Here is a 17230-nt window from a genome sequence, read left to right on the forward strand (position 1 = left end):
ATCTTTTCGATATGTCAATGTGTTAAATATGTCACAATGTCTTTATGTCTATGTTTTTATGTATTAGCCTGTTTATGTATTGAATTATTGGTGTAATGATGTAGAAGTCTGTTAATGTGTTAATTTGTTAGTGTTTTAATTTGTTAATGTGTTGATATATGAATATTTTAATGTGTTGATATATGAATAGTTTAATGTGTTGAAATTTCAGTGTGTCAATATGTCTGTGTCGATGTATGAGTCTGCATGATAATGTGTTAAAATGTCAGTTTGTCGATATCTCTGTGTGGATGAATTTATCTGTTAATGTGTTAATTTATAAGTGTGTTGATATTTCTACATGTTGATGTACAAGTCTGTTAATTTGTTGATCTGTTAGTGTGCCAATATGTAAAGGTGTATGTATGAGTCTGAAATTTTAGTTAATATGTCAGTGTGTCAATATGTTTATGTGTCGATGTATGAGTGTTAATGTATTGATATATCAGTGTGTTAATGCATTGATGTTTGAATCTGTTCATGTGTTAATCTGTCAGTGTGTTTATATGGCAATGCATTGATTTTTAAGTCTCTCAAGGTATCAATATGTCATTGTGTTGATGTATGAGTCTAGTTCTATGTAGATCTGTCAGTGTTTTGATGTATGAGTGTTAATGGGTTGATTTGTCAGTGTGTCGATGTATCAATGTGTAGATGTTTTAGTATGTTAATGTGTTGATATGTTGATGTGTTGATATGTCATGTGTAGATTTATGAATCTGTAATAGTGTTTATCTGTCAGTGTGTCAATATGCAAATGTGTTGCTGTGTGAGTCTGTTAATGTGTCGTAAAGTCAACTTGTGGATGTTAGAGACTGTTAATGGGTTGATTTGTCAGTGTGTCAATGTGTTAATGTGTTAATGTATGAATTTTTCAATATGTTTGTGGTTCAATATGTTCAAGAGTGTCTATATGTCTATGTATTGATGTATGATCTTGTCAATGTGTCAATATGTCGACGTGTGAATATTTTAATTTGTCAATATGCAAATGTTTCAGTCTGTTAATGTGTAGATCTGTCAATGTGTCAATGTATGAGTCTGTTAATGTGTTCATCTGTCAATGTGTTTATGTTTGAGTCTGGTAAGATGTTGATATTCAGTGTGTCAATATGTCAATGTGTTGATGTTTGAGTCAGGAAATGTGTTGATATGTCAGTGTGTCATTATGTCAATGTGCTGATGTTTGAGTCAGGGAATGTGTTGATATGTCAGTGTGTCAATATGTCAATTTGTTGATGTTTGAGTCAGGGAATGTGTTGATATGTCAGTGTGTCAATAAGTCAATGTGTTGATGTTTGAGTCTGGTAATATGTTGATATGTCAGTGTGTCAATATCCAATGTGCTGATGCATGAGTCTATCAATGTGTTGATCTATTAGCGTGATGATGTATGTGTGCTTAAGTGTTGATCTGTCAATGTTTCAATATGTCAATGTGTTGATGTATGAATCTGGTTATATGTTGATGTTCCAGACCATATGAGTATTTGGACCATACGCGTATGGTCATGACCATATGCGTATACTCATATGGTCCGACCATACGCGTATGGTCCGACCGTACGCGTATGGTCGGACCATATGAGTATGATACTCGTTTGGTTATTAACGGGCCGGACCATATGAGTATTTGGACCATATAGGTATTTGTTTTTCAATAATATGCATTAGAAAACTTTATAAAAAACAATGATTTCTACATGCAATTGTATTATTTTCAATTTAAACAGGCCCAAACAAAACAAATTGAGGAACAAATCATGGAAACAAATCAAATAATTATGCCAAAGCTACTTTCCATCGCTAATGGTATTCTTGCTTGTATGCGTAGGGTGGCATTTACTTCCATACGGTACCATAGCTTTTCTTTGGTCCTGGGTCATTCCGATGTGTCTACGATGTTTTTAAAAAGCTATAGATCTCCATGCAATATCGTAACAAGACTGAAGTACATCATATCACCAGACAACTTAGAAAATTAAACTAGGGTCCTTGCGGGTTACGTCATTAATTTTTTTAACAACAAAAACAAGTATTAGTACAAAAATTCTATATGCACCGCTAAATAAATGCTAATTGTATAAAGTTTCAAAAGTAAGCAAATTATAAGACTCGATTTTATAGATCTATAATAAACTGAATTACCTTTTGTAGTGTCTTTTTAATGACGTGACAACTATAATTAAACCTGTTAATTACCCCGACCATACGCGTACGGTCGGACCATACGCGTATGGTGGGACCATATGAGTATATACCCATATGGTCATGACCATACGCGTATGGTCCAAATACTCATATGGTCCGGAACATTGATATGTAAGTGTGTCAATATGTCAATGTGTTGATGTATGAATCTGGTTATATGTTGTTATGTAAGTGTGTCAATATGGCAATGTGTTGATTTATGAATCTGGTTATATGTTGATATGTAAGTGTGTCAATGTGTCAATGCGTTGATGTATGAGCCTGTCAATGTGTTGATCTATCAGCGTGATGACAAATGTGTGTTAAAGTGTTGATTTGTCAGTGTGTGGATATGTCAAATTGTTGAAGAAGGAGACTGGTAATATGTTGATCTGTCAGTGTGTCAATATGTCAATGTATATGTTCAATAAGTCATTGTGTTGATGTACGAGTCTTTTAATATGTTGATCTGTCAGTGTGAATCTTTTAATGTGTCAAGTTTGTCAATGTGTCAATATGTATATGTGCTGATGTATGGGTCTGTTTATATGTTGATTTGTTAGTGTGTCAAAATGTCAATGTGTTGATGTACCAGTCTGTTAATATGTTGATCTGTCAGTGTATCAATATGTCAATGTGTTGATGTGTTAAATCTGTTAGTGTGTCAATATGTCTATGTGTTGATGTGTGAGTCTGTTAATGTGTTGATCTGTCAATGTGTTGATCTGTCAATGTGTTGATATATCAAATGTTGATGTATGAGTCAGTTGATGTGTTGATCTGTCAGTGTTTCAATATGTCAATGAGTCGATATATGAGTCTGTTATGTTTTCTAATCTGTCAGTGTGTCAATATGGTAATGTTTTGATGTATGAATCTGTTTAAGTGTTGATTTGTCAGTGTATCGATATGACAATGTGTTGATGTATGAATCTGTTTAAGTGTTGATTTGTCAGTGTATCGATATGACAATGTGTTGATGTATGAATATGTTTATGTGTTGATTTGTCAGTGAAGCAATATGCCAATTGATGAGTCTGTTGTGTGTTGATCTGTCAGTTTGTCATATGTCAATGTGCTGATGTATGAATCTGTAAAAGTGTTAATCTGTCAGTGTGTCAATATAGCAATGTGCAGACCTCGACAATAACGCTTGTCCGATTGTCCGGTACCAGAGGGAAAAAAGGTCGGACAAGTAAAAGCTGTATCAAGCTTGTCTGTTGGGACAAGTACAATTATTCTGCAGAAAATAAACTTCATCCAACTTTAATGAACAAAGTATAATTATAAACAACAAACAAACAAAACAAATATTAATTTGACATGTTTCTGTCACGTGGTTTCTGTATTCTGTCTATTCAAATGCAAAACCTTTTTCTTCGACTTGCAATCGATAATTTTTAACTGGTTCTTTGTCAGGTACTTTTTAACAGGTCAAAAGTATACTATTCTCGGAAACCAGTCTTACTGATCCGAATCAATGCTGCACTTTATAGATAAGGTAACTTTATAGTACAGTTCGTCACCTGGACAGGTTTAGCTCGAAGTTTAAGACAGTTTGGCACCGTAGGGCACATATTTAGTAGACATGATTGATAGACAGTTTGGCAAGACAGGAGACAATTTGGGACCAAGACAAATCAGTATCTCATTTTCTTACCTTATTATGCTCTTTTTTAATAAATACCATATGAGTTTTCTCATTGGCAATCAGACCTCATCTTCTTTTTATTGATTCAGTGGAATAAAACTTTTTTCAACTAAAAAAAACAGGATACAATTCCAATGAGTGTCCAGGCCTATCAAATGGTGCCTAATGTTTAGATTCTGATGAGACTGGCATTGGTGAAAACTAGAACCTAAGTCCTGTGACATGACTAGATTCAGTTGTACTTGACTCATATTTTTGAAAAGTATTTTAAAAGAAATTCATCAAATTCTATTCTATTATTTAAATTCGTTTTGTTCCTTTAATCAACTTAAAATGTAAAAAGGTTATTTTGGGTTAAACAAATTTGACAAGTAACAATTTCATTCGGAAAAGTAAGTTTTGGTATGTACTTGTCCTACTGGACAAGTTGAACAAAAGTTATTGTAGAGGCCTGATGTGTCGATGCATATATGAGTCTGTTATTGTGTTGATCTGTCTAAGTGTGGATACATCAATGTGTCAGTATATGAGTCTGTTTAAGTGTTGATCTGTCTAAGTGTGGATCTGTCAATGTGTCAATATGTCAATGTGTCAATATGTCAATGTGTAGATCTCTCAAGGCGTTGATGTGTAAAAAGCTTTAGAACTGTCAATGTAGAAATATGTCAATGTGTTAATTTGTCAACTGGTCAATGTGTCCATATGTCTTTGTGTCAATGTTTGATCCTCTTTTGATACCTCAATTTTGAGATGATGATCTGATAATTACCTTCAACTACTGGTGCTGCAGGTTCCTGGAAATGGGTGTCAGGAGTTACTTCTTGGCTGATAATTACCTTCAACCACTGGTGCTGCAGGTTCCTGTAAATGGGTGTCAGGAGTTACTTCTTGGCTGATAATTACCTTCAACTACTGGTGCTGCAGGTTCCTGTAAATGGGTGTCAGGAGTTACTTCTTGGCTGATAATTACCTTCAACTACTGGTGCTGCAGGTTCCTGGAAATGGGTGTCAGGAGTTACTTCTTGGGATGTCTTTGACATGACAGTCTACAAAAGAAAAATATACTATAAACTATCATGCCCTATGTGAAAACTTGTCAAATAGTTTAATACCCCTACAGAAAAAAAAAGTTGAGGGCTAGTTGAGGGCTATGTGGAGGACAGTTGAGGGCTAGCTGTTTTAAGTAAAATAGTTGAGGGCTAGGTGTTGAGCAGCTTTCTTTGGTTACATCTTCTGACATCCGACTCGAACTTCTCTTGAACTGAATTTTAATGCGTATTGTTATGCGTTTACCTTTCTGCATTGGCTAGAGGTATAGGGTGAGGGTTGAGATCTCACAAACATGTTTAACCCCGCCGCATGTGTGCGCCTGTCCCGAGTCAGGAGCCTCTGGCCTTTGTTAGTCTTGTATTATTTTAACTTTTAGTTTCTTATGTACAATTTTGAGTTTAGTATGGTGTTCATTATCACTGAACTAGTATATATTTGTTTAGGGGCCAGCTGAAGGACGCCTCCAGGTGCGTGAATTTCTCGTTGCATTGACGACCTGATGGTGACCTTCTGCTGTTGTCTGCTCTATGGTTGGGTTGTTGTCTCTTTGACACATTCCCCATTTCCATTCTCAATTTTATAGCTCAACTCAAACTTTGCCAAGCACTGTATGTTTGATAGATGTCGCTCAACTGGCCCTCAACTGAACCTGGCCATTAAGTTGAGGAAGAGTTGAGCAATTGATCTTTGGTTTTCATATAGTTGAGCAAAAGTTGAGCATTTAGACTTAGATTTTTTTTGTAGTTCAAGAAAAGTTGAGCAATTAATCTTTGGTTTAACTTTTCATGTAGTTGAGCAAAAGTTGAGCAATTAGAAATATGAGCTGGTGATATAAATGTTATGTGCCCATCTGTTTTCAATTTATCTCTGTGTACATGTGTAAAGTACAAGAAGACAGGAAATTTTATTGTAAATGTACACAGAGTTTGAGGCAAAATTAAGGGAAGCACATGTTTTTATACATTTTTCTACAGGTATTTACTTAACTATAACTCATAACATAAAAATAAAAAAATAAACAGTATTTTTTTATTATAAGATATATCAAATATTCAAGATTTTGGTAATTAATAGTTATTATTAGGGGCAAATGTTAAAGGGGTCACACTGTCACAATACCCTAAAAAACCTCAAACAAAGTTAAAATTTGAACTGGGCTTGAGCATACACATGGCAAGCAAAGATGTCTTCTAGCTATCATAAATAAAATAAGAATTTTACAATGGATGTTTACTAATAACTGTATAGACATTGAATAGTGCAGTGTATTCTTCTGATGGCATGACTTTTGGACTAAGGAAGATTGATGTTTTAACAAATATTTATGGAAACATCTTTTGGTAAGTACATTGCATTAGAATTTCCACCATTTTGAATAAGTGTGTATGCACATTTAGTTCAAAATAGTGATATTTAAAGTGTCTTCTTAACTTTTTACAGTGAAGAAAAAATTTAGACAACATATTTATGCATTAATTTATATATTATCAAGTGTGTAAGACAGGAGACATATTTATTGTATTATTAAGAGAATTTGTTTAATAAAGTTTTACTAATATACTAATAATAATATTCTAATACATGTATAATGAATATGGTATAAAACTATAGACATCTGGGGTAAGACTGCCAATAAGACATCCATCCACACATGACAGATATATATATATATATATATATATATCTTTTTTTTCTTGTTGAACATGTTGAACAAATCTTTCTGTTTCGAGAATTTCAATATATATCTAAATACTTCTCCTTGCATAAAAATTAATATGGCAGCAGGATTAACTAGATTGTATTTACTAGATAACTTTTAACTAGAGTCTCTAAAGAGCCTGTGTCGCTCACCTTCGTCTATGTGCATATTCAACAACGGACACTCTCCAACATTGTAGACAAGAATAGAATTCACGACAAAAAATCAGTTTAGATGATCTTGTATTGCTTATCATTTAGCCTGTTTAGTTTCTCTCTAACTTCTTTAGTTTTTGCTCAAAACACAAAAGAAGATAAACAAAATCCTCATTTAAGGGCTATCCCTCCAATAAAGAGTCAGTCTACTTAACTATATCGGCAAAATTTGAATTGTTAGTAGATCTTGACTAAGGGCGATAAGAGCAATAACTCCAAAAAGAGTCATCTGACCATTTCCTCCATATTGTCTTCATTGTAGATTTTGTTTTGCTGATCATTTTTGCCTAGCTAATTTTCTATCTGTCTAATATAGTTTTAAGATAGAAGGCAAAAAACGGACAGATTGGTCAGCGAAGGGCAATAACTCTAATAAGGAGTCTATAGACAATTTTCACCATGTTGACCTATCTGTAGAACTTGTCTTGTTCATCATCTTAACCGCTGTATATATTATAGTTTTCAAGATAGTAGGCAAAAATAAAAACTAGAGGCTCTAAAGAGCCTGTGTCGCTCACCTTGGTCTATGTGAATATAAAAAAAAGGAAGCAGATGGATTCATGACGAAATAATGTTTTGGTGATGGTGGTACATCTTACTTTACTGAACATTCTTGCTGCTTACAATTATCACTATCTATAATGAACTTGGCCCAATAGTTTCTATTGAAAATGTTACCGGTAGTAAAAATTTACAAATTTTATGAAAATAGTTAAAAATTTACTATAAAGGACAATTACTCCTTAGGGGGTCAATTGACCATTTTGATCATGTTGACTTATTTGTGAATCTTACTTTGCTGAACATTATTGCTGTTTACAGTTTATCTCTATCTATAATAATATTCAAGATAGTAACCGAAAACAGCAAAATTTCGTTAAAATTACCAATCCAGGGGCAGCAACCCAACGACGGGTTCTCTGATTCATCTGAAAATGCTTGAGCAGATAGATCTTGACCTGATGAACAATTTTACTCCCAGTCAGATTTGCTCTAAATGCTTTGGTTTTTGAGTTATAAGCCAAAAACTGTGTTTTACCCCTATGTTCTATTTTTAGCCATGGCGGCCATCTTGGTTGGTTTGGCCGGTCACACCACACATTTTTTAAACAAGATACCCCAGAGATGATTGTGGCCTAGTTTTGTTTAATTTGGCCCCAGGAGTTTCAGAGGAGAAGATTTTTGTAAAAGATATATAAAATTTAGGAAAAATGGTTAAAAACTGATTTTAAAGGGCAATAACTCCAAAAGGGGTCGACTGACAATTTTGGCCATGATAACTTATTTGTAAATCTTACTTTGCTGAACATTATTGCTGTTTACAGTTTATCTCTACCTATAATAATATTCAAGATAATAATCAAAAACAGCAAAATTTCCATAAAATTACCAATTCAGGGGCAGCAACCCAACAACGGGTTCTCTGATTCATCTGAAAATGTCAGGGCAGGTAGATCTTGACCTGATAAACAGTTTTACTAACTGTCAAATTTGCTCTAAATGCTTTGGTTTGAGAGTTATCAGCCAAAAACTGTGTTTTACCATTATGTTCTATTTTTAGCCATGGCGGCCATCTTGGTAGGTTTGGTGGGTCACACCACTTATTTTTTAAACAAGATACCCCAGAGATGATTGTGGCCAAGTTTGGTGTAATTTGGCCCCAGGAGTTTCAGAGGAGAAGATTTTTGTAAAAGATATATAAAATTTAGGAAAAATTGTTAAAAACTGACTTTAAAGGGCAATAACTCTAAAAGGGGTCAACTGACAATTTTAGCCATGTTAACTTATTTGTAAATCTTACTTTGCTGAACATTATTGCTGTTTACAGTTTATCTCTACCTATAATAATATTCAAGATAATAATCGAAAACAGTAAAATTTCCATAAAATTACCAATTCAGGGGCAGCAACCCAACAACGGGTTCTCTGATTCATCTGAAAATTTCAGGGCAGATAGATCTTGACCTGACAAGCAGTTTTACTCATGTCAGATTTGCTCTTAATGCTTTGGTTTTTGAGTTTTAAGCCAAAAACTGCATTTTACCCCTATGTTCTATTTTTAGCCATGGCGGCCATCTTGGCTGGTTTGGTCGGTCAAGCCACACATTTTTTTAACTAGATACATCAAACATGATTGTGACCAAGTTTGGATTTATTTGGCCCAGCAGTTTCAGAGGAGAAGATTTTCGTAAAAGATATATAAAATTTACAAAAAATGGTTAAAAATTTACTTTAAAGGGCAATTACCCCTAAAGGGGTCAACTGACCATTTTGGTCATGTTGACTTATTTGTAAATCTTACTTTGCTGAACATTATTGCTGTTTACAGTTTATCTCTATCTATAATAATATTCAAGATAATAACCAAAAACAGCAAAATTTTCCCTAAAATTACCAATTCAGGGGCAGCAACCTAACAACGGATTGTCGGATTCAACCCGAAAATTTTAGAGCAGATAGATCTTGACCTGATAAACAATATCACCCCATGTCAAATTTGCTGTAAATGCTTCGTTTTTTTAGTTATAAGCCAAAAACTGCATTTTACCCCTATGTTCTATTTTTAGCCATGGCGGCCATCTTGGTTGGTTTGGCGGGTCACGCCACACATTTTTTAAACTAGATACCCCAGAGATGATTGTGGCCAAGTTTGGTGTAATTTGGCCCAGTAGTTTCAGAGGAGAAGATTTTTTTTTAAAGTTAACGACGACGGACGACGACGACGACGACGGACGACGACGACGACGACGCCGGACGCCGGACGCCAAGTGATGAAAAAAGCTCACTTGGCCCTTCGGGTCAGGTGTGCTAAAAATGGTAAAATTTGTCATTCGAGGGCAATAAATCCTACAAGAAGTCATCTGACGGTTTTGACAAGTATAGACAATTGGCAGAGCTCAACATCCTGATCATTTTAGCTCTTATCAGATTTTCTCTTTACATGTATAATGGTTTTCAAAATTATAGACAAAGGGTCTCTTCTACTAACTTGCCTAGTCTGGGGGGCATTCACCCAATATAAGTATATATGGTTTTTAGAAAAGTAACTCGGAATAATTCTGACAAGAGTGCACCCGCTGAAATGTCTCGCCTGCTTAACTAACCATGATTGGTTTTATGTTGATAGTCCTAAAGATAAAGTTTCACTACAAGTATCACATAAACTTAAAATTATTAATGATCCATGAAAATGAGGTCAAGGTCATATAAACCAAGTCAGAAAGACATGTACACCTTACAATCATTCCATGCATCAAATAAAGTTGACCTTATTGCTTATAGTATCTAAGAAGCAGATCTAGACTTAAACAGGAAAACTAAACACTGACCAATGAACCATAAAAATGAGGTCAAGGTCAGATGAACCCTGACAGACAGACATATACACCTTACAATCATTCCATACACCAAACATAGTTGACCTATTGCTTATAGTATACAAGAAAAATACCAAACCATGAAAACTTAACATTGACCAATGAACCATGAAAATGAGGTCAAGTAATGACACCTGCCAGACAGACATGTAGACAGTGCAATCATTCCATACACCAGATATAGTTGACCTATTGCTTATAGTATTAGGAAAACAGATCAAAACACAAAAAAATAACATTGACAAATGAACCATGAAAATGAGGTCAAGGACAAATGACACATGCCAGTCAGACATGTACACCTTACAATCATTAATCCATACACCAAATACTGTTGACCTATTGCTTATAGTATTAGAAAAACAGACCAAAACACAAAAACTTAACATTGACCAATGAACTGTGAAAATGAGGTCAAGGTCAGATGAAACCTGCCAGACTGATATGTACCCCTTACAATTATTCTATACACCATACATAGCTGACCTACTGCTTATAGTATCCGAGAAACAATAAACAGCTGCGCTATGAGCGCATGATACGCCTGATGTCTTGTGTGGAAGTTTTATGCAATAAACATAAATAGTTTCTGAGAAAGTTTCAAGCAATAACCATATATTGTTTTTGAGACACGGCGGGACATGTGAAACCCCAAACCTTGTTTTTAAAAAAAAAAACTAAATATCACTAAAATAAAATTTTGAATCAAAACCACAAAGTATAAAGATCTTTAGATTAATATAACAAAGACGTGTGTCAAGTTTTAAGCAATAATCATACACTATTTTTGAGATACAGCGCGACATGTAAAAAAAACCTCCCCTGTTTAACAAAATACTCAATAACTCCAAAATTAAGTTTTGAATCATCACCAAAAAGTATACAGATCTTTAGATTAATATAACAAAGAAGTGTGTAAAGATTTAAGCAATAATCATAAATTGTTTTTGAGATACGGCACAACATGTAAAAAAAACCTCCCCCTTTTTTACAAAATACTCAATAACTCAAAAATGAAATTTTGAATCATCACCAAAAAGAAAACAGATCTTTAGATTAATATAACAAAGACATGTGTAAAGTTTTAAACAATAATCATAAATCATTTTTGAGATATGGTGCGACATGTAAAAAAACCCTCCCCCTTTTTTACAAAATACTCAATAACTCAAAAATAAAATTTTGAATCATCACCAAAAAGTATACAGATATTAAGATTAATATAACTAAGAAGTGTTTAAAGTTTTAAGCCATAATCAAGAATCGTTTTTGAGATACGGTGCGACATGTGAAAAAAACACACCCCTGTTTTAGTTACAAAGTGCCGTAACTCAAAAAGTTTTAATTTTATTTTCACCAAAAAGTATACAGATCATTTGACAATCATAAGAAACAACTATGTTACATTTAAGTTTCATGAAATTTGGCTAAGTCGTTCTCAAGTTACGGTGCGACATGTTTACGCCGGACAGACAGACGGACAGACAGACAGACGGACGGACGGACAGACGGACGGACACCGGACATTTGTATACCATAATACGTCCCGTCAAAATTTTGACGGACGTATAAAAACTATATATATGCTCCATTTTGCACACCAATGAGCATAAACAAACTTCTGATTTTTTGGATTTCAATTTTTTTGCTGCTCTCAACAACGAAAACTCTTTCAATTTTATACTTAACCAAAGCTGGCCAATAACAGTCAAACCAGTTTTACTACATTTAACTGTGTCATGCCATTTTCTGATCTTTCAAATGACCATATCTCTCCTTAGTTGATCTCCTTTTGCCATCAGCAACATATTTAAATTTGAAAAGAATTGGTAGAACATCCTGTACTTTTACATATTATTGTCAATCACAAGTGTGGAAACAGACTAGCGTGAAAAGTATCCAGCATTCGGAGCAATAGTCAGATAATCTCCCCTTTTTTAAAAAATACTCAATAACTCAAAATAAAATTTTGAGTCATCACCAAAAAGTATACAGATCTTTAGATTAATATAACAAAGAGGTGTGTAAAGTTTTAAGCAATAATCATAAATTGTTTTTGAGATACGGCGCAACATGTAAAAAAAAAAACTCCCCCTTTTTTTACAAAATACTCAATAACTCAAAAATGAAATTTTGAATCATCACCAAAAAGTATAAAGATAATGAGATTAATGTAACTAAGAAGTGTGTAAAGTTTTAAACAATAATCAAGAAACGTTTTTGAGATACGGTGCGACATGTGAAAAAGAATCACACCACTGTTTTAGTTACAAAGTGCGGTAACTCAAAAAGTTTAAATCTTATTTTTACCAAAAAGTATACAGATCATTTGACCATCATAAGAAACTACTATATTAAGTTTCATGAAATTTAAATAAGGCGTTCTCAAGTTATGGTGCGACATGTTTACGCCGGACAGACGGACAGACACTGGACATTTGTATACCATAATATGTGGCGTATAAAAAATAAGAGACATCCAACAGATGAGAACACAGATTTTAAACATTTGTCTTTCACATTTGCCAACATGTATATTAGGCAACAAGCTTGGAATTGTCAACTTACATTGTTAACTGACAAAAATTACTACAATGACATTGAAAACTACAGGCAACTGTTTTATTGTAATTTCTTTGTACCAAGTCTGTTTTGTCTCTTATAATCTGTGAATATCTTTTAAAGTAAGACAAGACTATTTACCTTAAGGAAGTCCATCACTTCTTTCCTCTTCTCTTCAGAACCATATCTTGATATTGTTACCAGATCATAAGGAGTCTTACCCTGAAATACAATCAAATAATCTTTCATTAATTATACACATATATATCTTTTATTTCAAAAACTGTAAAACATTATATAATAAGTAACTGTTGCATTCATTTTACCTTAAGAAATTTTTGAATGATTGGTGTAGGGTGTGTTGGTGAAATGTGATAAGATGGTAGTTGTGATGGTAGTGTAAGATATGTTGCTGGAATATGATTAAATGGTAGCTTTGCTAATAGTGTATGATTGGTGTAAGATGTGTTGGTGGAGTATGATTAGATGGTACTTTTGTTAATAGTGTATGATTGATGTAAGATGTGTTAGTGGAATTTCATTAGATGGTACTAAGATGTGTTGCTTGAGTATGATTATATGGTAGTTTTGTTAATAGTGTATGATTTGTGTAAGGTGTGTTGCCGGAGTATGCTTAGATGGTAGTTTTGATAAAAGTGTATGATTGGTGTAGGGTGTGTTGGTGGAATGTGATTAGATGGTAGTTTTGTTAATAGTGTATGATAGGTGTAAGGTGTGTTGCTGGAGTATGATTAGATGGGAGTTTTGTTAATAGTGTATGATTGGTGTAAGGTGTATTGGAGTAAGATTAAATGGTAGTTTTGTTTATAGTGTATGATTGGTTTAAGATGTGTTGGTGGAATATGATTAAATGGTAGTTTTATTAATAGTGTATGATTGGTGTCAGGTGTATTGGTAGAATGTGATTAGATGGTAGTTGTGTCAGTAGTGTATAATTGGTGTAAGGTGTGTTGGTGAAATGTGATTCGATGGTAGTTTTGATAAAAGTGTATGATTGGTGTAGAGTGTGTTGGTGGAATTTGATTAAATGGTAGTTTTGTTTATAGTGTATGATTGGTTTAAGATGTGTTGGTGGAATGTGATTAGACGGTAGTTTTGTTAATAGTGTATGATTGGTGTGAGGTGTATTAGTAGAATGTGATTAGATGGTAGTTTTGTAAATAGTGTATGATTGGTGTAAGATTTGTTAGTGAAATGTGATTAGATGGTAGTAAGATGTGTTGCTGGAGTATGATTAGATGGTAGTTGTGTCAGTAGTGTATGATTGATGTAGGGTGTGTTGGTAGAGTATGATGAGATGGTTGTTGTGTCAGTAATGTGGGATTGGTGTTAGGTGTGTTGGTAGAGTATGATAAGATGGTTGTTGTGTCAGTAATGTAGGATTGGTGTTAAGTGTGTTGGTAGAGTATGATGAGATGGTAGTTGTGTCAGTAGTGTAGGATTGGTGTAGGGTGTGTTGGTAGAGTATGATAAGCTGGTTGATGTGTCAGTAGTGTAGGATTGGTGTAAGGTGTGTTGGTAGAGTATGATTAGATGGTAGTTGTGTCAGTAGTGTAGGATTGGTGATAGGTGTGTTGGTAGAGTATGATGAGATGGTAGTTGTGTCAGTAGTGTAGGATTGGTGTTAGGTGTGTTGGTGATGTATGATAAGATGGTAGTTGTGTCAGTAGTGTAGGATTGGTGTAGGGTGTGTTGGTAGAGTATGATGAGATGGTAGTTGTGTCAGTAGTGTAGGATTGTTGTAAGGTGTGTTTGTAGAGTATGATGAGATGGTTGTTGTGTCAGTAGTGTAGGATTGGTGTAAGGTGTGTTGGTAGAGTATGATGAGATGGTTGTTGTGTCAGTAGTGTAGGATTGGTGTAAGGTGTGTTGGTAGAGTATGATAAGATGGTAGTTGTGTCAGTAGTGTAGGATTGGTGTTAAGTGTGTTGATAGAGTATGATGAGATGGTAGTTGTGTCAGTAGTGTAGGATTGGTGTAGGGTGTGTTGGTAGAGTATGATAAGATGGTTGATGTGTCAGTAGTGTAGGATTGGTGTAAGGTGTGTTGGTAGAGTATGATTAGATGGTAGTTGTGTCAGTAGTGTAGGATTGGTGATAGGTGTGTTATTAGAGTATGATGAGATGGTAGTTGTGTCAGTAGTGAAGGATTGGTGTTAGGTGTGTTGGTAGAGTACAATGAGATGGTTGTTGTGTCAGTAGTGTAGGATTGGTGTTAGGTGTGCTAGTAGAGTGTGATGAGATGATAGTTGTGTCAGTAATGTAGGATTGGTGTAAGGTGTGTTGGTAGGTCAAGGTCAAGTGAAAACTGTCTGACGGGCATGAGGACCTTGCAAGGTAAGCACATACCAAATATAGTTATACTTTTACTTATAAAAGATAATTTAACATTACAAACATTTTTTTTTTCAAGTAGTCACTGAACCATGAAAATGAGGTCAAGGACATTGGACATGTGACTGGCGGAAACTTCGTAACATGAGGCATCCATATACAAAGTATGAAGCATCAAGGTCTTCCTCCTTCTAAAATATAAAGCTTTTAAGAAGTTAGCTAACGCCTCCGCCACTGCTTGATCACTATCCTTATTACATTGGTAGAATGTGATTAGATGGTAGTTGTGTCAGTAGTGTATAATTGGTGTAAGGTGTGTTGGTGAAATGTGATTCGATGGTAGTTTTGATAAAAGTGTATGATTGGTGTAGAGTGTGTTGGTGGAATTTGATTAAATGGTAGTTTTGTTTATAGTGTATGATTGGTTTAAGATGTGTTGGTGGAATGTGATTAGACGGTAGTTTTGTTAATAGTGTATGATTGGTGTGAGGTGTATTAGTAGAATGTGATTAGATGGTAGTTTTGTAAATAGTGTATGATTGGTGTAAGATGTGTTGGTGAAATGTGATTAGATGGTAGTAAGATGTGTTGCTGGAGTATGATTAGATGGTAGTTGTGTCAGTATTGTATGATAGATGTAGGGTGTGTTGGTAGAGTATGATGAGATGGTTGTTGTGTCAGTAATGTAGGATTGGTGTTAGGTGTGTTGGTAGAGTATGATAAGATGGTTGTTGTGTCAGTAATGTAGGATTGGTGTGAAGTGTGTTGGTAGAGTATGATGAGATGGTAGTTGTGTCAGTAGTGTAGGATTGGTGTAGGGTGTGTTGGTGGAATATGATTAAATGGTAGTTTTATTAATAGTGTATGATTGGTGTCAGGTGTATTGGTAGAATGTGATTAGATGGTAGTTGTGTCAGTAGTGTATAATTGGTGTAAGGTGTGTTGGTGAAATGTGATTCGATGGTAGTTTTGATAAAAGTGTATGATTGGTGTAGAGTGTGTTGGTGGAATTTGATTAAATGGTAGTTTTGTAAATAGTGTATGATTGGTGTAAGATTTGTTGGTGAAATGTGATTAGATGGTAGTAAGATGTGTTGCTGGAGTATGATTAGATGGTAGTTGTGTCAGTAGTGTATGATAGATGTAAGGTGTGTTGGTAGAGTATGATGAGATGGTTGTTGTGTCAGTAGTGTAGGATTGGTGTAAGGTGTGTTGGTAGAGTATGATAAGATGGTAGTAGTGTCAGTAGTGTAGGATTGGTGTTAAGTGTGTTGATAGAGTATGATGAGATGGTAGTTGTGTCAGTAGTGTAGGATTGGTGTAGGGTGTGTTGGTAGAGTATGATAAGATGGTTGATGTGTCAGTAGTGTAGGATTGGTGTAAGGTGTGTTGGTAAAGTATGATTAGATGGTAGTTGTGTCGGTAGTGTAGGATTGGTGATAGGTGTGTTGGTAGAGTATGATGAGATGGTAGTTGTGTCAGTAGTGTAGGATTGGTGTTAGGTGTGTTGGTAGAGTACAATGAGATGGTTGTTGTGTCAGTAGTGTAGGATTGGTGTTAGGTGTGTTGGAAGAGTATGATGAGATGGTTGATGTGTCATTAGTGTAGGATTGGTGTTAGGTGTGTTGGTGGAGTATGATGAGATGGTAGTTGTGTCAGTAATGTAGGATTGGTGTTAAGTGTGTTGGTGATTTATGATGAGATGGTTGTTGTATCAGTAGTGTAGGATTGGTGTTAGGTGTGCTAGTAGAGTGTGATGAGATGATAGTTGTGTCAGTAATGTAGGATTGGTGTAAGGTGTGTTGGTAGGTCAAGGTCAAGTGAAAACTGTGACGGGCATGAGGACCTTGCAAGGTAAGCACATACCAAATATAGTTATACTTTTACTTATAAAAGATAATTTAACATTACAAACATTTTTTTTTTTCAAGTAGTCACTGAACCATGAAAATGAGGTCAAGGACATTGGACATGTGACTGGCGGAAACTTCGTAACATGAGGCATCCATATACAAAGTATGAAGCATCAAGGTCTTCCTCCTTCTAAAATATAAAGCTTTTAAGAAGTTAGCTAACGCCTCCGCCACTGCTTGA

At 34.8% G+C, this 17230-nt stretch overlaps 1 protein-coding gene across 1 annotated transcript in view; it reads right to left on the reverse strand.

Annotated features, from left to right (window-relative positions):
* Positions 1-4832, reverse strand: part of LOC143051539 (uncharacterized) — a 43177-nt gene extending 38345 nt beyond the window's left edge. Inside the window, exon 1 of the mRNA XM_076224432.1 lies at positions 4783-4832. The gene's annotated coding sequence lies outside the window, so the exon portion shown is untranslated. The remainder of the gene's footprint in view (positions 1-4782) is intronic.
* Positions 4833-17230: the final 12398 nt, after the last annotated feature.

Source organism: Mytilus galloprovincialis, chromosome 11 (genome assembly GCF_965363235.1).
Source record: "Mytilus galloprovincialis chromosome 11, xbMytGall1.hap1.1, whole genome shotgun sequence".
NCBI lineage: Eukaryota > Metazoa > Mollusca > Bivalvia > Mytilida > Mytilidae > Mytilus > Mytilus galloprovincialis.